We start from the raw sequence: 20,164 nt of genomic DNA on the forward strand, positions 1-20,164 counted from the left end.
TATCAAATTTAGGGTAATCTAGATTGTTGTTGGTTTCTCAATTTTTAGTTCACTTTCTTTTATCAAATTTTATAAATGTATTTAACAGTGAAGTTTGCACATGAAGAAATAAACTAGATTAGCTGTTGACACTCTCAATCCTTAAACCAAAAATAAAAACCTAGTAGCTTGTATAGTGGTTAGGTCATCTTCAAAAGGACTTATATTTAGCAGCAACAAAGATAATTAACAAGAAAGAGTATACATGTTGTTTCAGAGCTTAGAAGGAATTGTTCTTTTAAAAAAAAAATAAAAAAAATGGTGAAAATATGAAATTGAAAAATAAAAAATTAATAGAAAGCATACTGAGAAGATACACCAAGATCACCATTCTTAGTTGTAGTTCTCCTACAAGGCACTTGATCACTCCCAAAAATGTGTAAATAAAGTGGTGGTTCCCTATGCATAGGAATGTGGTTGTAGCTTAAAAAATTCGGTGAATCGGATGTCAAACATCAAGGAGGTGATTTTAGAATGTAGGTGAGATGGAATGATGTAGAGAGTGAAAACTAGATTTTTTTGGAAAATTCTTTCTTTTAATTTTCCTTGAGCAAAAGGATTGTTAAAAGTTTATTTTGTGATAAAAAAAAAAGAAAAAAAAGAGGAAATTAAATTGTCTTAACCAAATATAACAAACTATTGAGGAGAAATGGATCCTTTAGGTTATTTTCTCACCATGGAATGATTCTTATTTCTATTAACACAACTAGGACACCTATAGGTTCCCTTAGTTGGAATATTTTCAACAAAAGTGCTTTCAAATTGAATTGAAGTGTCAATTTGTTAATTGGATTCCCATGTAAAATATTTAATCTTCCCAAAATCTCATATATTTTCCAAATTGTAGCATTAAGGGCTTAAGAATGGCCGTTTCATTTCAAAATGATTTCACCATTATATGCTTAAAATACTTAAAGGGGCCCCTAAACTCTAATTTTCAAATATCGAAATATGCTTGTAGACCCTCAATTTTATCCCTTTAGCACATGTCTTTAAGTTCACTTCCAGTGCTCCACAGTAGTTCCTTGGTAGCCCATTACTACTCATACTACTTACCTTTTTTGAGTTGCCTCGGAGACTCTGGTTGAGGGATTTATCTAATCCCATTGTGACTCTTAGCATCCTTAATTTAAACTTAGGTTTTTTTTTTTCCCTTCATTTTTAGGATAGCTTTTAGGTTCACTTTTAGGATTGCACACTTGGACCCATTTAAATGCACTTAGCCCACTTAAGCTTACTTAGGCACGCTTTTAGACCCACTTATTTTTGCATAACTTGCATGGTTTCATGAATTGCATGACTTGTGTGGCCTACGTGGCTTTCTTTTTTATTATTTATTTATTACTTTTTATTTTATTTATTATTTTTGTTTTATTATATTATATTATATTATATTATAAGTTTTCTAACTCTTATTTATGGCATTTTTTTTTTTTGCTTGAGGAAACGGGTTGCCATCTATTTTGGAAGGAGGATCACCAGAGTTTTGGATAAAGGAAAGTGGCAGATTTTTTGGCAGGAGAAAGGAAAGTTTTCTTTTGGAAAAAAACAGAGATAGAATAAAAGAAAAGAAGTGAGTTTTAAAAAAGAGGGAGACCATTATTGGGGAAAGGACTCACGGATTTGATGAGGAGGATTTTCTCCATGGATGAAGGGGATGTACAGCAGAAGATGAGAGGCTGCTTCGACAGTGTGAATTTTTCTGGAAATGGCTGAGGGCCATAGGAGAGGATCAGGGACAAAGACGCTATTACGTTGAGAAGCCCACAAGTTCTTGAAGTCTCCAACATCTCTCTTGAGCATTAATCAAATCAAGGTTCGTGGCAAGACTGTGGCTGCTGTACTAAGTCGAATGTTTTCCATATGGGTTTGGTTCACTTTCAAGAATTTGTGGTTGGTTTAAAGTCTCCAATTTTCTATTTGGGAGAAGCAATATTAAGTATTTTGGATATCTGAGCTTGCTTATGCTTCTGCATTGATTATATGTTGTGAGCATGGTGGGTTTGTGAGGAAGGAAATGTGTATCATTGGGGATTTTTAATCTTCATAGAATTACCACCACAAAGGACTACAGTGGACTAGGACATGGTTATAAAGAATCCAGGCTAGTTCCCCAGTATGTAATTGTGTTGATTAATGATATTTTTGTCCAGTGGTTCAATCATCAGTAGTCACAACCGCTTGTCCAGTGGTTCAGTCATCAGTAGTCACAGCCGTTAGAAGAGGGAGGTTAACAACCAAAAAAGAAGTGGCAATTCCTGAACTAGAGCCTCCGAGATGGTTTGTTATAGACCTGCATTATGTGAACTGGGGACCTATTGTCTTTCTTTTGTTTAGTGTGGAAGTTGTACTACTTAAGCAAATGAGAAAAGAGGGGTTTGATAATGGGTGTATGGAATGCTCCAACATCGGTAAGAATATTTCAGGGTCTTTTCTCGTTGCTGATGTTCTGGACTAAGGCAAGGAAGAGTGTTTTCTCATCTATGATACTATTCCCAATGGAAGCTTGCTGCAATATCTGGATGTGATTGATAACAGTGGGAAGGCCCTTGAATAGTCTACTAGAGCTTCTATCATCAACGACATTACCAAAGGTGCTAGGTATTTACATGAGAAGAAAGTGATTTATCAAACACAACATGGGCCTTACAAATATTAGAATGAGAGTTTGCAGCCAAAGTAGTGTTTACTTAAAAAAAAAAAAAAAAACCAAACTAATACATCTTTCAAACTATTTGTCAAACTAGTCTTTTGAATCCACATCAACAAACTTTTACTCTAAAGACCCAATTTTTCATCCGAAATCATTCAACAAAGAAACCCTAACTATTATTTTCTCTTCTCTGCGGCTCCTACCATCTCTCCTCACCGTCTGTGGCTCCCACCATCTACGGCTTCCACTAGCAGCTCCACTAGCAACATCTTGCAGTGGCTAGGTAAGTTTTTTTTCCCTCATTTTCCTTAGCTTTCTTACTAACCAAATAGAGGAAAATGAAAAATTAAAAACAACCTTTGAAAATTTTAAAAATCTCAAGTTGTTTTTGTGGTTTCTACTTGTGAACGGAAGAAAAAAAACACCAAAAAATGATGGAGAAGAAAAAAAAGAAAGATTGACATAGAGAGATAAGAGCACTGAAGGAAATTGGTTTCTGTACTTTGGGGGTTTGGGTTTGAAGAGGAAGAAGAAGTGCGGGTCAATGTGCAAAAATAACAATTTTTTTACCCAAATGCAAATTCTTTGATTTTGCCCAATTTAAAAAAAAAAAAAAAAATCTTCTAGCTCCGTTCTTAACCCAATGAAACCCACCTCTCAAGGAGGCCTTCATCTTTCCCTCAACGCCATAAGCCTTATACAACACGATCCTCTTTCTTCTCTTGATCTCGAGATCACTGAATCCCCATGATGAAGACGAGGAGTCCTTGTAATAATAGTTTTTGGAAACGGAGGTTCTGCCGGAGCGAGGAGGAGGGTGTGGTGATTACTACTCAAAAAGTGCTATTTGATAGCTTCTAATTAATCCTTTTAAACACTTTTGAGTAGTAGTTAGTGCCTTTTAACCCAATTAGCATGTTAAGGCCCCTTTCAATCAATTCTAATCAAAATGTGTAAGTTTTGGTGTTTTTGTTAGTATTTTGATCACCAAAGCATTAGGAGATTGAGGAGAGTTATATGGAATCCTTGGCAAGCAATGTGAAGCTTAGAGGAATGAAGAATCAAAGCCTTGAAGCACTTTTGCCATAAACAAGTCTGGAATGCAAAGGGAAAGCAAAGAAAAGCCAGCCATGAAGCATTCTTGATGACAGTCACTGCAGCCACTTTTGGAGCACTTTCCGAAGTCCATTTTCTACATGCTATATACCATTTTCAAAGCTTAGGAAGTCAACAATCCAATGCTTCAAACCGTGTGCAATTTGGAGCTGAAATGAGGAAGTTACAGCCTTTGGAAGACAACTGCTCCAAGCTGAAGGAAGGCTTCAGAAAAGTGCTGCGAAATCACCATTTTTGTTGCGAAGTGATTTCGCAGCCTTTTTGCACAGTGCTATGGAGTTCCCCTGAAGCTTCACGCCGCGATGGAAGCCAAACACCACATGATGGAAGTCCACTTTGCTAAGGTGTTGAAGCAGCTGCCTGCTATGAAGAAATTTCGCAGCTCCTCTTGTGCACCTGCGAAATCTCGCAGACCTCACTTGTCACCTGCGAAGTGGTCCTTAGTGCTTCCCGATATTTGTAACCGACACTTGGAGATATTTTTCATTAGATTTTTGTTGCCTAAATGCCCAAATTCTCCTTGTAAGTCACCAATGATAGATTTCCTTAGCTTTTAAGTTAGGAATTTGGCAAAAATATCAAGGTAATAGCTATCATTGTAATTGTGGTATTAAGGGAGCCCGAGGAGCCTGTTCTTGGGGGTTCGGGTGGTTCCAGGGGATCCTTTGTACAGTTTTGGGAAGGAAGTAAAATACAGAGCACTTGCTCTGTTTTTCCTATATATTCTTGTCTTCTCTTTCATTTTCATTTTCTTGCTAGCCAAACATTCTCTGAGATGTTTTCTCAGAGGATGAGTGGCTAGGCTTTTTGTCTCTTGGAGCTAAGGTAACCGGGTAAGTTTCCACATGCATAAATTGGAAGTTTTGTTGTTTTAGTTTTTAATGAAGAGAAAGTGTGACCCGTTGATGGTTTTTATCTTTTTAGTTAACTTAAAACACCTTTAAATCACCTGGGCCAACACTTGGTAAGGCAAGTGATCTCCGTCCATGGAGATTCACTAGTTTACCCCTTGCGAGCCTCTGGGAGGTGACTTGAAGGTAGGATTTTCTAGAATAGCCAACACTTGGTAAGCTTTTGGACTCCAAGGAGACATCCATTAGTTATCTCTTGCGAGCTTTTGACGGGTAATCCAAGGTTAAAGATCACTTTGAATGGCAAGTGCTAGGTGAGAGGTATGAGCCATTGCAAGGTGCATCAGTGAGAGGGATTTAGTGTTTGAACCCATTAATGGGAAGCATCTGTACAACACCGGTTGGAGAAGGAACTATATGTTAATTCTCTAATGCGAGGAAAATAAACAAGTGACCGGAACTCTCATTTTTGTATGAGGAATCTGAGCCTAGTGATCTGAAACTCCAAGAAACACTTTTCTTTGTAATTAAAATCAGTTACTACTTTTGGTTAGCTTAAAACCTTTCCTTTTTCATTCAAGCATTTTTATGTTTTCTTTTAAAGCTAACCTTGAAATGAAAAGGCACCAATTCAGCTTTGAATTAATATCATTTGTGAAGTGAAAACCCATCCCAGTGAACGATCCTAGAGCCACTATGCTATAGTAGCTTTGTCTTTGCTACCCTAGTATATGGTGTAATAGGTTATAAATTTTGTTGATTAATCCCTCAATCAAGGGGCACCAGCTGGACACGAATCAGCTGAGACACCAATTAGGCATGAATCAAATGGCACCGCTGCCGGGGATGGTGCCACTTTGCAGTGATATGATCTTTTGAGAACACTTGTGATCTTCATCACAAGTTTGGTGACTTTTCTTTTCTTTTTACTAACTCTTTTTAATTGTTCTTTTTCTTTATTTATGTTTTAGTTAACCTTTCAGCTAGTTTTAGTTAGTCTTAATTTTTTTTGAATTGTTTTTCTTTTGTTTTCTTTTGTTTTCTCTGTTTTTAATTCACAAATTGCTAGTTGTGCATGCCATATTGAATACGAGATAGCAGAGGAAGCCATGAACTTCATCAGTTATGTGGCTAAAGTCTCAAGAGGATGGGATGAACCAAATGCTAGAGATATGGGAAGAATGATGTCTCAACCTAAAGCTAAGGGTGAGATGTATATTTTGAATGATGGCATGGACATGAAGGTAGAGATTGCAGCTATGGAAAGGAGATTGGATGAGCTAGAAATGAAGAACATGCAAGAAGTGCAAGCCATCTCTCAGACACCATTGCAACCTATGCCTTGTGCCATTTGTCTATCTTATGAGCACTTGGTGGAAGAGTGTCCTATCATTCCAACGGAGAGGGAAATGTTTGGTGATTGCAACACCTACAATTCCAATTGGAGGGACCATCCAAATTTCTCTTGGAAACCACAGCCACCTCAGTATCAGCAGCCTGCTCAAGCACCACAGCAAGCCTCAAACCTTGAACAAGCTATGATGAATCTTAACAAGGTCATGGAAGACTTTGTTGAAGCTAACAAATCCATCAATGCTCAGCTCAGTCAAAGAAATGACTGTGTAGAGAAAAAGATGGATGAAGTGCAAAATTATCTATCTCAGAAGATAGATAATCTCCAAGATTCAATCTCAAGGTTTGCCAACCTCAACACAGTGCAAGAGAAAGAAAACTCTCCTTCTCAACCTTATCAAAATTCCATGAGTATCCATGAAATGGAGGCTAAGGAGGGAGAATCTTCACAAAATAGGGAAGTCAAAGAAGTGATCACTTTGAGTGGTAAAGAGGTTGATCTGCCCACATGCAAGCTAGAGCATAAGGTAGAGAGTGAAACAGAGAAAGAAAATAGGGAGGAAATCAAAGGAAAGAAAAATGGGAAAAGCATAGAGAAAGATGACTATGATCTTAAATTGGATGAAGAACCACAGAGGATAGTCATCAAGGAAAAAATGAAGAAACACATGCATCCGCTTTTTCTCCAAGCTTTGTATGGCAAAAAGGGAATTGGTTTTGTTGCCATCATACATAGCAAATCTCTAATAAAGGATGCTAACTTCATATGGGATCCGGGCAAGCTGAATCAGGATCAAATTTTTTGATGGACTTAGTCTTTCTAAAGACTAACTAGTCCATAGCTTTTTGTTTTATTTATTACTTGTTTTAATTTTGATTTCAATGTTTTAATTTTGATTTCAATGCTTTAATTTTGATTTTAATGCTTTAATTCTAGTTTGTTTTGTTGTAATATAGGTTTTTGGATGATCAAAATCAAGAGGAATTGCAAAGGAAGAAATCGGGAAGAAATCGGAGCGAAAACAGAGCAAAAACAGAGCAAAAACAGGTGAAAAACAGGGGTCTGCGAGATTTCGCAGCCTCTGCGAAATCGGCCTTTTGCTGAAAAATCACTTCGCAACACTTTTTAGCCCTCTGCGAACGATTTCGCAGCTGCAAAACCGGTGTTTGGCACACGAGTGCCACTCCGCAGCACAGGAACCCCAATTTCGCAGCTGCGAAGTGGTCTGCGAACCACTAAGGCATAAAAAGCCCCAATTCCGCAGCGATTTCTCAATGATTTCTCCATTCCGCGGGGTGTTTCGCAGCTGCGAAACCACCTTTTGGCACACGAGTGCCACTCCGCAGCACAGGAACCCCAATTTCGCAGCTGCGAAGTGCTCTGCGAACCACTAAGGCGTAAAAAGCCCCAATTCCGCAGCGATTTCTCAACGATTTCTCCATTCCGCGGGGTGTTTCGCAGCTGCGAAGTCACCTTTTAGCACACGAGTGCCATTCCGCGGTACAGTAACCCCAATTTCGCAGCTGCGAAGTGGGCTGCGAACCACCAAAGCATGAAAGATCTCATTTCCGCAGAGGAAAGCTCCATTTCGCAGAGGATTTCGAAGCTGCAAAACCAACTTTTGGCACACGAGTGCCATTTTTGCAGCACGGTGACCCTTATTTCGCAGCTGCGAAACGGTTGTGAAGCATAAAAACTCCCAATTTCGCAGCCAAAGTCCCAATTTCGCAGGGTATTTAAAAAGCTGCAAAATGGCTGCGAACGTAAAAACTTCCAATTTCGCAGCCAAAGCTCCATTTTACAGGGCACTTTTGGGCTGCAAAATCACCTCCAAGCTTCGAAATGGTTATGAAATGATCTCCAAGCTTAGAAATGGCTGCCAAATCACCTCCAAGCTTAGAAATGACCTTCAAATTGTGAAATTGACTTGCAAAATGGAGGGAAGTTTGCAAAAACACCTTGCAAAGCTAAGGGAAGTTGCTAAAATGCCAACAGAGCCCTGCGCACCAGCTGAGTACCCTCTGGAACTCATGAACAACCACTTTTCTCCATTTCAGCCATGGCCAAGACTAGAGGAGAGCCCCGCGCACCTTGAGATCACACACATGAAGCCTCTCATTCCATTTCTTACCTCCTTAAACCATCAAATCCCATAGCTGCCAGCTGAGAGCTCCAGTTGAGGAGACTATGCCACCTAAGGAGACTACCAGAGTAGAGGCCAAAGTTCTGATTCAACCCACTCAAGAGGCCACCACAGATGCATCAGCTCCACAAGACCCTACCACTACTTGATCATCTCTTTATTTTTTGTATTTACTTATTATATTAGTATAAATAATTCCATATTTTGATGTCTTATATTCTAGGATTGGATGTATTACTGATGATGCATCATATATAGACATCAATTCTTGTTTAAACTTAGCATTTTTCTATTTCCTCTACTCACTAACTCTTATTGTTTTTTTTTAAACATGTGGTTTCTCCTATACGACTCAGACTCCATGTCACTTAGGAGGTACCACTTCCTCCCTATTTTTTAATCGCTTTTGTCACATTGAGGACAATGTTCAGCTTGGTTGGGGGGAGAGTTGAGGAAGTAAGTATTGCTATTAATGCTAAGTTATTTTGGTAATTTAGTTGCTTTTTGCTTAATTTTTATTTTTTTTTAAAGTTTTTATTCTACTCTCCATGGTTATTAAGGAAAATTTTCAAAATGAAAAGGGAGAAATTGAATTTTTGTCTTTTTACTTGACTTAGAGTTTGTATTATGCTTACTAAAGTTGATGAATTATTGAAATATCTATTGAATTCAACCTTAGTTCTTCCACTTTAAGCTATTCACACACTGTGCACACTAGGTTCCGATTATAAGATGAAAAACTATTTCCCTCTTAACTTAGGAAAATTTTAGACTTGGTACCTTTGACCTCATTTAATAGTGTTGGGACACCTTATAAAAGGCCAATGAGTCTTTGAAAAAAAAAAAAAGAGAAAAATGTTTACTTACCTTGAAACCCGAGCAAGGTCTGAGGGGTATATGGTGAAAATCTTTGAAGCCTGGTGCCCTAAGCCTTCAGTGGTTGGGAGTCACCGACCTCAATGCTCGTTACATGGGTGGATAGGTGGAGTTTAACATACTGTAGGTGCTTGGGTATTAAAAATTCATTCTCAAAAGTCCGGGGTGAAATCCGAGGAGTTAGTGGTTGAAAAATCCTTAAAACTTGATGCCCTAAACCTTAATTGGTTGGGAGTCATCGATGGACCCCCGTTACATGGACAATTTAGAAAAAGAATACCTTTAAGCTTTGTACTCCTACAATGAAAAAAATTGTGAAAAAAGAGGTGCGTTCTTAGCCTATTGGAGGTTGATTAGTTTGCTAAGCTTTGAAAAGAACTAGGTTGAGGGGAGAGATTAGTTTGACATACTATATCCGGAAACTAATAAGTAACACTTAGATTTTTGTGGAAGAGTAAGGTTTGGTCCTTTAGAAGTGGAAATGATTTTAAAGCTTAAATTTGCATAATGCCTTCTCTTTATGAATTGTGACTAGGCAAATTATTTGATAGCTCCTATTGAAGTTTGAGTTTTATTTCTTTAATGTTCCATGTGAGAGTTTGATTAATCATGCCACTTGAAAATTGTTTTTTTTTATTAGCATGATGTTGTAAATTATGGTAATTTTATTTTATTTTTCTCTCCTTCATTGCTAAGGGACTAGCAATATGTCGGTTGGGGGGAGTGATTACTACTCAAAAAGTGCTATTTGATAGCTTCTAATTAATCCTTTTAAACACTTTTGAGTAGTAGTTAGTGCCTTTTAACCCAATTAGCATGTTAAGGCCCCTTTCAATCAATTCTAATCAAAATGTGTAAGTTTTGGTGTTTTTGTTAGTATTTTGATCACCAAAGCATTAGGAGATTGAGGAGAGTTATATGGAATCCTTGGCAAGCAATGTGAAGCTTAGAGGAATGAAGAATCAAAGCCTTGAAGCACTTTTGCCATAAACAAGTCTGGAATGCAAAGGGAAAGCAAAGAAAAGCCAGCCATGAAGCATTCTTGATGACAGTCACTGCAGCCACTTTTGGAGCACTTTCCGAAGTCCATTTTCTACATGCTATATACCATTTTCAAAGCTTAGGAAGTCAACAATCCAATGCTTCAAACCGTGTGCAATTTGGAGCTGAAATGAGGAAGTTACAGCCTTTGGAAGACAACTGCTCCAAGCTGAAGGAAGGCTTCAGAAAAGTGCTGCGAAATCACCATTTTTGTTGCGAAGTGATTTCGCAGCCTTTTTGCACAGTGCTATGGAGTTCCCCTGAAGCTTCACGCCGCGATGGAAGCCAAACACCACATGATGGAAGTCCACTTTGCTAAGGTGTTGAAGCAGCTGCCTGCTATGAAGAAATTTCGCAGCTCCTCTTGTGCACCTGCGAAATCTCGCAGACCTCACTTGTCACCTGCGAAGTGGTCCTTAGTGCTTCCCGATATTTGTAACCGACACTTGGAGATATTTTTCATTAGATTTTTGTTGCCTAAATGCCCAAATTCTCCTTGTAAGTCACCAATGATAGATTTCCTTAGCTTTTAAGTTAGGAATTTGGCAAAAATATCAAGGTAATAGCTATCATTGTAATTGTGGTATTAAGGGAGCCCGAGGAGCCTGTTCTTGGGGGTTCGGGTGGTTCCAGGGGATCCTTTGTACAGTTTTGGGAAGGAAGTAAAATACAGAGCACTTGCTCTGTTTTTCCTATATATTCTTGTCTTCTCTTTCATTTTCATTTTCTTGCTAGCCAAACATTCTCTGAGATGTTTTCTCAGAGGATGAGTGGCTAGGCTTTTTGTCTCTTGGAGCTAAGGTAACCGGGTAAGTTTCCACATGCATAAATTGGAAGTTTTGTTGTTTTAGTTTTTAATGAAGAGAAAGTGTGACCCGTTGATGGTTTTTATCTTTTTAGTTAACTTAAAACACCTTTAAATCACCTGGGCCAACACTTGGTAAGGCAAGTGATCTCCGTCCATGGAGATTCACTAGTTTACCCCTTGCGAGCCTCTGGGAGGTGACTTGAAGGTAGGATTTTCTAGAATAGCCAACACTTGGTAAGCTTTTGGACTCCAAGGAGACATCCATTAGTTATCTCTTGCGAGCTTTTGACGGGTAATCCAAGGTTAAAGATCACTTTGAATGGCAAGTGCTAGGTGAGAGGTATGAGCCATTGCAAGGTGCATCAGTGAGAGGGATTTAGTGTTTGAACCCATTAATGGGAAGCATCTGTACAACACCGGTTGGAGAAGGAACTATATGTTAATTCTCTAATGCGAGGAAAATAAACAAGTGACCGGAACTCTCATTTTTGTATGAGGAATCTGAGCCTAGTGATCTGAAACTCCAAGAAACACTTTTCTTTGTAATTAAAATCAGTTACTACTTTTGGTTAGCTTAAAACCTTTCCTTTTTCATTCAAGCATTTTTATGTTTTCTTTTAAAGCTAACCTTGAAATGAAAAGGCACCAATTCAGCTTTGAATTAATATCATTTGTGAAGTGAAAACCCATCCCAGTGAACGATCCTAGAGCCACTATGCTATAGTAGCTTTGTCTTTGCTACCCTAGTATATGGTGTAATAGGTTATAAATTTTGTTGATTAATCCCTCAATCAAGGAGCACCAGCTGGACACGAATCAGCTGAGACACCAATTAGGCATGAATCATGTGGCACCCCACTCACCTGCATGTTGGTGGAATAGGCCCTCGGCTCGCCCGACCTTTTATAGCTGTCATGGGAATATTGTGGATCTCTCATCTCTCTCACCTCTCTCTTCTTTGCTGGTTGAAGCTTGGAATTTTTTAGTTTTGATGATAGAAAAAGGACAAGAAGAATGGTAGGGAGGACTACCAGAAAGAATGGTCTGGAAAGCGCAAAAAGAAATTATTTTAACTTTCTTTGAGGGATATTCGATAATTATTTTTGAATTAATTTTTATAATTTTATAATTTTGAAAATTGATTGAATTTTTTAATATAAAAATTATTTGTTTAATCATTTTTTATTTTCCTTTTTTAATAAAAAATTAAAAATGAATCATAATCCACTTGTTTAAAAATCGAATGGGAACAAAAAGAAATAAAAAATAGAAGAAAATTAAAATAAATAAAAAAAACCACAAAGGAATATATATATATTTCACTTATTATTATTATTGTTATTATTATGAAAACTAAAAAATATCAAATTGTGTATAGTTATTAATTGTTTTCAAACACAAGTTTTTGATAGATAAAATATTATAAATAAAATATATTTTTAATAAATATTTGAAAACAAAAAGAAGAAAACATGTCCAAAATCTTCCTATATGTATTTTTATTCTAAAAAAAATATTACAAATAGAAGTAAATTTAAAACTATTTTCAAAACACTTCCTAATAAATCCTTAGGGTTATGAGTTATAATTACTTGTTTATTATTAAAATATTTTATCTTCTTATTTATTATAATTACTAGATTTACTGAGAAACCATCATTACAAATGCTTAAGTTTTTCAAATTATTTTTAAATTTGTTTTCATAATTTATTAACTTTATAAAATTGGAAGTGATTATTAAATTTATTTTTCTTTCTTTTTCTCCTCTAAAAAAAATATATACTTTTTATTATTATTTATTTTAAAAAAAAATTATTAGGATCAAGGAGATCTGAGTGTGTCATTTTTCAATCATCATTTTTCTAAAGATAATACTATTGCGCATATAACAATCTCTTCCCCATTACAGGGCTCCTAGAACTCGAATCATGACCAAACTCTAGGACTCCTAGAACTCGAATCATTTAATGGCATGTGGAACATTTAATAGCACCTCTACAAATGCTAACAACTTTATAAAACTGTAAAAAGACATGTAGAACCTAGGTTGGATCTCCAAACCATGAAATTTGCTTGTAATTATTGGTTAGCTTTTGAATTGTATCATATATTAGAATGTGTATCAAATTCTCAATTAGTATAAATTCCTTTTTGTAAAGAATATTATATAAAGTATTTTCTAAGTTAATTTATTATTGTGATATCATATTTCCTCATATAATAAGGAAAGTTATTTAGAATATTTTTATAAATATTTTAGGTCATAGAGGGAAAAATCTATAAGATCAAGATAGACTCCTAAAGATTATAAGGTATTTGAAGAACTCAATAGTTATAAAAAAATAATAATAATAACACTAAAAACAAATTTAATATATAGAAAATATTAGTTTTTACTACAAATTTAACTTATTAAATTACAAATTGTAGAAATTTAATTAAATTAAAAAAATTTAAAAATTAACCAGACATTAGCAAAAGTGTATTAACTATTCCGCTTTCTTTTTTTTTTTTAATTATTTTAATGGAAAATATTAAAATATTTATAGTCATAACTATTAATTATGTTGAATATGTACACATTACACCCATTTTTGAAACTTATATAAAATCAAATTTTGAACAAATTTTAAAAAAATTCCCACTTAATTTGGGTAGCTTAAACAAAGACATTTTAATTGTTAATGGAAAAATAACAACCTTTTATTCAATTTTGATGGTAACAAATAATAAGAAAATATTATTAATAAAAAACATTGAATTATTTGGATATTAAGGTGTTATATGTTATTTGATTATTGTTAATAACATACCCTATTATTGTTATTTGTTATTTCATTACAAATTGATGTTATTACTAATGTTTTCTATTGTGTAATTTTGTGGTTAAAAATGAAATTGATTTGATTTTTTTGGCTTTTTCTATAGGTAAACTATGTCTAATTTATCGGTGGTAATAGTTTGTTTTTATAATGGGAAAATGGTGAGAACACAAACCGATGTTGATTATGTTGGGGATAGAGTTGTGGTTGAACCTATTGATGTGCCTCTTGGGACAACATATGAACAACTGTTGGAAATGATATACTCGGTCACTGACATCAATAAAGAACATTTTCGATTAATTCTTAGTTGTAAGTATCCTATGAAAAAAGGGAATAAATTCCAATCTTACCCAGTAAAGAATGATAGTGGTGTAGCTCGAATGTTAGAAATGCATAACAGATTTGGGATGGATGAAGTTGAGTTATTTGTTGAACAAGTACCTATTGACTTACAAATGAATTCACCAATTGGTAATTACATGCCTTTGTTACTTGGTGAAAATGATGGTACTAGTAATGTTCAAAATCCAATTACTTTTGAGCATAGATCAGAAGATGATGAGGAAGACGAAGAAGGAAGACAATGTGATGATGACAGTGTAGGAGCCGAGGATGTTCATAATGATGATAATCAAGATAGGGAAGGTAGCTCGCCCTTTTTAGCTGTTCATGAGGCAATTGAAAGAGAACAAATGAGATATGTGGCTGCGGATGGGGAATGATGTAACTTGTCAAACAATCCAAATATAGAGGATTTAGATGACCCAATTGAATTATCTCCAATGCAATATCATTTTGCACCATCACCATAGTTTGAAAATGTTGAAAACATTGGTCATGTTGTGTCAAGTGAATGGACCGCATGGGGAAACATTCTTATGGGACATCCAATTGGAGAGTTCATAGTTGGACAAATATTTAATTCCAAAGGAGATTTGCAACATGCTGTAAATATGTACTCTATTAATTCGCACCAAGAGTATATCGTTTTGTCATCCACAAAGAAATTGTTGGTCCTAAGATGCAAGAAAGTTGAATAGTCTCAATGTCCTTGGAGACTTCGTGCTACGGTTGTTAAAGGGACATCTTTATTTGAGATCAACAAATATAGTGGCCCACACACATGTGTCAATCCTTGCATGAACCAAGATCATCATCAGTTAGACTCAAACCTGATAGTCGCCCATATCGAGGGAATGATTAAGACACAATTCACACTTTCAGTGGCTGCCATTCAAGCAAGTGTTGTAGAAAGATTCGGGTACCATATCTCATACACTAAGGCTTCGAAAGGCAAGCATAAAGCATTAACTAATTTGTTTGGTGATTTCTATAAATCATACACTAAACTGCCACATTTTTTTTGGTGCCTTAGAGCAAGCCAATCAAGGATGTGTTGTAATTTCTAAAACATTCCCAAGAAATATGTGAAATGAAGAGGTATTTCAATGAGTCTTTTGGGCATTTCATCTTTCCATAAAGGGCTTCAAGCATTGTCGTCCTGTGCTAACTATTGATGGTACACACTTGTATGGGAAGTATAAGGGCACTGTAATGATTGCCATGGGTTGTGATGGAAATCAATTGTTTCTTTTTGCTTTTGCATTAATTGAGAGTGAAAATGTTGATAGTTAGGGATGGTTTTGGGCATGTATTAGAAATCGAGTAGCTTAAAGGAGGGGTCTTTGTGTTATCTCTGATCGTCATCCGGGCATTATGGCTGCGTTTGCTGATGTTTATCTTGGTTGGTCTGAGCCAAATGCATATCATCGAATTTGTATGCTCCATCTTGCTAGCAACTTTATGACTCACTTTAAGGACAAATGCTTGAAACAACTTTTATGCAGAGCCACCTTAGAAACTAAGGTAGAAAAATTCAACATGCATATGGAGACAATTGGGAGAATCAATCAAGACGCACTCAGCTGGTTAGAAGCTATTCCCTTTGAGAAATGGGCACTATCACATGATGGAGGTCGACAATATGGCATAATGACTACAAACATGTTAGAAGTGTTCAATAGTGTGCTTAAAGGGGCACGAAGTTTCCCTATCACCGCATTTGTTCAATTGGCATTCTATCGAGTTAATAGTTACTTTACTGTAAAAAGAGAACATGGTGCTAGTCGACTTGCTTCAGGTGAACAATACACTCCTTATGTTGATGCTAATATTAATGCAAATATTGTTAAGGCAGGTTCTCATGAGGTTGTTTTGTATGACCACTTCCAAGGACTGTTTCATGTGAAGGCCAGTAAGGGTAGTAAAAAGACATCATCTGGTGGAAGAACATATCGTGTTAACCTACGTGAGCATGGATGCACATGTGGCAAAACACTCATATATGGATTCCTATGTAGTCATATTCTAGCGGCATGTCATTTTCGTTCAATTGATTTTAGATCATTTGTTCAACATTATTATACTATACAATCGTAATTTAGCACTTGGGCACCACTGTTTAACCCCATACACAATGAGTACAAGTGGCCACCATATGTTGGTCTAGTTATTGTGCCTGTAGATTCAATGAAACATGTGTCAAGTGGACGACCTAAATCTACTCGTTTGCACAATGAAATGGATGTTAGAGAAGGTAAAACCTTGGTTACATGTGGTTTGTGCAAACAAAATGGTCACAATCATCGTTCTTGTCTAAATAACACTACTACAAAAAACTAATATAATGACGCTTCATTCCTTGGCGCTTCTTAAAAGTGTCAAAATTTAAGAAAAAAATGGGTTAATGTTGGCACTCTAGGGATCTACATCAATGATGACGTTTTTTTATATTACAATGACGCTTCTTTTCCTTGGCGCTTTTTATGAGTGTCATTGTAGGGGTTTTTGTTATTTTGAAATACCTTGATGCTTTAAAGAAGGGTCATTTTATCTCCACCTATATAAACCTCTTTTTTATTCTCACAAATAAAATCCTCAAACCCTGATAAACATTCTCACACCTCGACAAGCACAAAGACATGGAGTCCATACCCACATCCCCAACCCACAGCAACTGTCAACGCCACCTGAGGTGTCACCACTCTTGATGTCTTCTCCCTCTCCACCCTCCGTGTTGTCCTCTCCTCCCTCTAGTCCTTTGTTTGTGGTTTCTACCCACAGATTGTAGATGAAATCATGAGATCTGGCAAGTTCTGATCTTGACAAGTTCAATCTCACTATGAACGAGCAATTGCAATGAGAAATCTTGAGCCTCTACAATGACAATGGCCTCCAACTTTCTGAGGTTTTTCTGTTTTAGTTTTTCAGATCTAGAGAAAAAAAATTGTTTTTTTTTTTTTTTTTTTTAATCAAGAGAAAATGAAATAGTTTTTGTTTTTATTTAGTTTTTCTGATACGGATGTAATGGAATTGTTTGTTTTGTTTGGTTTTTTTATAGGAGAAAATGATATATATATATATATATATATATATATATATTAAAAAAAAATTCTCTGATCTGGAGAAAATGAAATAGATTTTTTTTTTTTCGTTTTCCTAATCCAGAGAAAATGAAATTTATTTTTTTTTCTTTTTAGTTTTTCTAATCGGAAAAAAAAAAATATGAAATAAGGTTTTTAGTTTTCCTAATCTGGAGAAAATGAAATAGTTTTTGCACAGTTTTTGTTTTTTTAGTTTTTTTTATATGGAGAAAATGAAATAGTTTTTTTTTTCTTTCTGATTTTGAGAAAACAAAATAATTTCACGTTTTTCTTAACAAGTTAAAACAATTATTACCAGCGAAAAAACTCATTTTTTCACATTTTTCTTCGATTTGTTCATTTTAGACATTTATGAGTACTCTATCCCTTATCTCAAGAAAACAAAATTTGATTGGAATCTTTGTTGCATACTGATCTTATTTTTAATTACATTAAAAATTCTGTTAAATGAGAAATTATATGTTTTTGAACAGAGCATTATTAAGAGAAGATATTTAAAGTGATCTAACAATGTGCATTGACAGGTAGTGGAGAAATGAGGTGCTCTATTCCTACATTAGAGATAAGAGATTCAGTGCTTTGTCCTAACTTCTAAGTCCCCATCAAGCCACTTGGATGGCATGCATCTCTCTTAATTTATTTATTATTATTATTATTATTATTTCTTGTTTGTTTTATTTAAATGGGAAGGATTTATTTTTTAATGGTTTTTGTTGGTTTACAAGCATCAAATGGAGCGTTTTGGCCCAAAATGAGACTTGATCTTCTGGACATCATCTTAGCAAAGGTACAATCCTATTCCTTTACTTGAATTTATATATTTATTATTTTTATAAGTTTTCATTTATTGAAAATTGTGTGCCTAAAAAAATTGTATGCCAATATGAAAATTAGTGGATTGTGTTATCTTCTAGTTGAGTGATATGATGTTGGGGATTAAATGAATTTTTTATTCTCTTTTACATGTGGGTTATGGTGCAGAATCTCTCGCACACGAGTAGCCTTGTTATTCCTCTTTTTATTTCATTTATAAGAGTATGGAGAATTTTGATGTTGCGGGTTGTGTAATTCAATTGTGATGTCTCTACGTATTTTTCAACATTAGATTTTTTATGTTGGTACTTAACATTTTTATCAATAGTCAGCCTTAAGGAGCTTTTAGCAAAACTGGATGTTGATGTACCTTTTACCTCCCTTGAAACACATTTAGATCTCAATCTATTCTCTCTTTGTAATGTTTTAGGTAAGGTTGTTAATAATTTAGGTTAGAGAATTGGATAAATTTCTTCACTATAAAAATAACATAGAAGTGATGGATTTGAGGCAATCCATTAATATTATTAACTAATTTTAAAACTCACAGTAGTTCTATTTAAAATTTCACAATAGTTACACTTGAGAAATCTTGACTATTTATAACCATGATATTTTGTTCTAACTCATTTTCTCTTATTGGTTTTAGGAGGTTCAATAATAATAGTCTCTCTAGACCATGAATTATGTCATATTTCGAAAAATTATATTCTACAAGTTTTTATTTGTAATTTAGTAAAATATATTAGAAGGAATGCATGGGTTTTATCATATACATCATATACATTAACACTTTTTAATTTCTTCCTCTATTAGTATTTTATAAATTTACTATACATAATGTTAATACTATTTTAAATAATTTTTAAAAATCATTTTATTTTTTTAATGTAATTTGTTAGGAATTTTATTTTATTTTTATATAAAATATATTATTATTTTCCATTTTAAAATTAGAAAACAAAAAGTGTAGCAAAAATGTAGAGCAAAAGATTAAAAAATAGTCATAATAAACTTAAACCATTTATTGTTTTACTGTTTGCTTTTTTGTTTTTTAGTTTTTTTTTTTTTTTTTTGTGATTGTCAAATATAGGAAAAAATAAAAGATATATATCTCATTATAAATTGGATAATTGAATACGGAAGATTCTAAAAATTTATATGATATATTGGGAAAATAATCTCATTATAGATTGCTATAAATATAAGGATTCTTCTTGTTATGCTCCACAAGATGCTTGGATATTGATTGAAAAAAAGTTTAAAGAATCAATTCTTTATGTCTTTTCCATTATTCTACGTACTTTCATGATTTTAAAAAATAGAAATATATTCTTGAATGGGCTTTCTCTCTCTCCATTTCTATATTATTAAATACTTTCTTTTTCTCTTTTCTTTTCCTTTTCATTTTAATTTATTCTTTTTTTTTTGGATCTTATTATTTAAAAGCTTTTGATCATATACTTGGTTTGGGATTAACTATTGACAATAAATTTCTAATGGTTCCCTTGCATTTTGTTGCAATTTAATAATAATATGGACCATATAATTATTAAAAATATATGAGTGCTAATAATGTGCTAATTTAATGGGAATCATTTCTAAAATATTTTTATCATGATATTTGTCTTTTATATTGCTTAAACTTCAAAGGGTGCATGTGATTTGTATATGCGCATAGGTTTTAGTTTATTCAAGCTTAGACTTTTTTTTTTCCTTTCAAAATGCATGTAATATATTATTTGAACATTACAATGATTTCTTTTATATGTTTTTTTTATTATAACTATTATTCTATTTTTTTAGAATTAGATTGCTCTTTTACATGTTAGTTGTGGACTGGTAACTAGAAGGCAATAATTTAGCTAATAGAAAGCCCTTTGATTTAGTAAGTTTAATTGGTGAGGAATTTTCTTTCTCTATTATGAGTTCCTACAATATTATTTCATTGTTATTTGGTTGTGTTTTTTTAGAAATAATGTTTTTTGTTTCCTCTCTGTTTGCAGGTTACAAATAAAAAAAATCAATGCTCTTCAAGTTCCCAAAAGAAGAGAAATTGTTTAGTTGAGCTAATGATTTCTTGACTAAATTCATTATGAAGTTGAACTAAGTTTATTGTAGATTATATTCATTTTACCAATTTTTGCACTAGTGTTTGTTTTTATATTGAAGAATTGTCAATTCTGTTTTGAGATAATTAT

At 34.4% G+C, this 20,164-nt stretch overlaps 1 long non-coding RNA gene across 1 annotated transcript; it reads left to right on the forward strand.

The window, feature by feature from the left end:
- Positions 1 to 17,407: 17,407 nt before the first annotated feature.
- Positions 17,408 to 20,127, forward strand: LOC117905537. Its single transcript, XR_004649737.1, has 2 exons — positions 17,408 to 17,937; positions 19,970 to 20,127. It is a non-coding gene; the product is annotated as an uncharacterized LOC117905537 (long non-coding RNA).
- Positions 20,128 to 20,164: the final 37 nt, after the last annotated feature.

This window comes from Vitis riparia, chromosome 2, assembly GCF_004353265.1.
Source record: "Vitis riparia cultivar Riparia Gloire de Montpellier isolate 1030 chromosome 2, EGFV_Vit.rip_1.0, whole genome shotgun sequence".
Classification (NCBI taxonomy): Eukaryota; Viridiplantae; Streptophyta; class Magnoliopsida; order Vitales; family Vitaceae; genus Vitis; species Vitis riparia.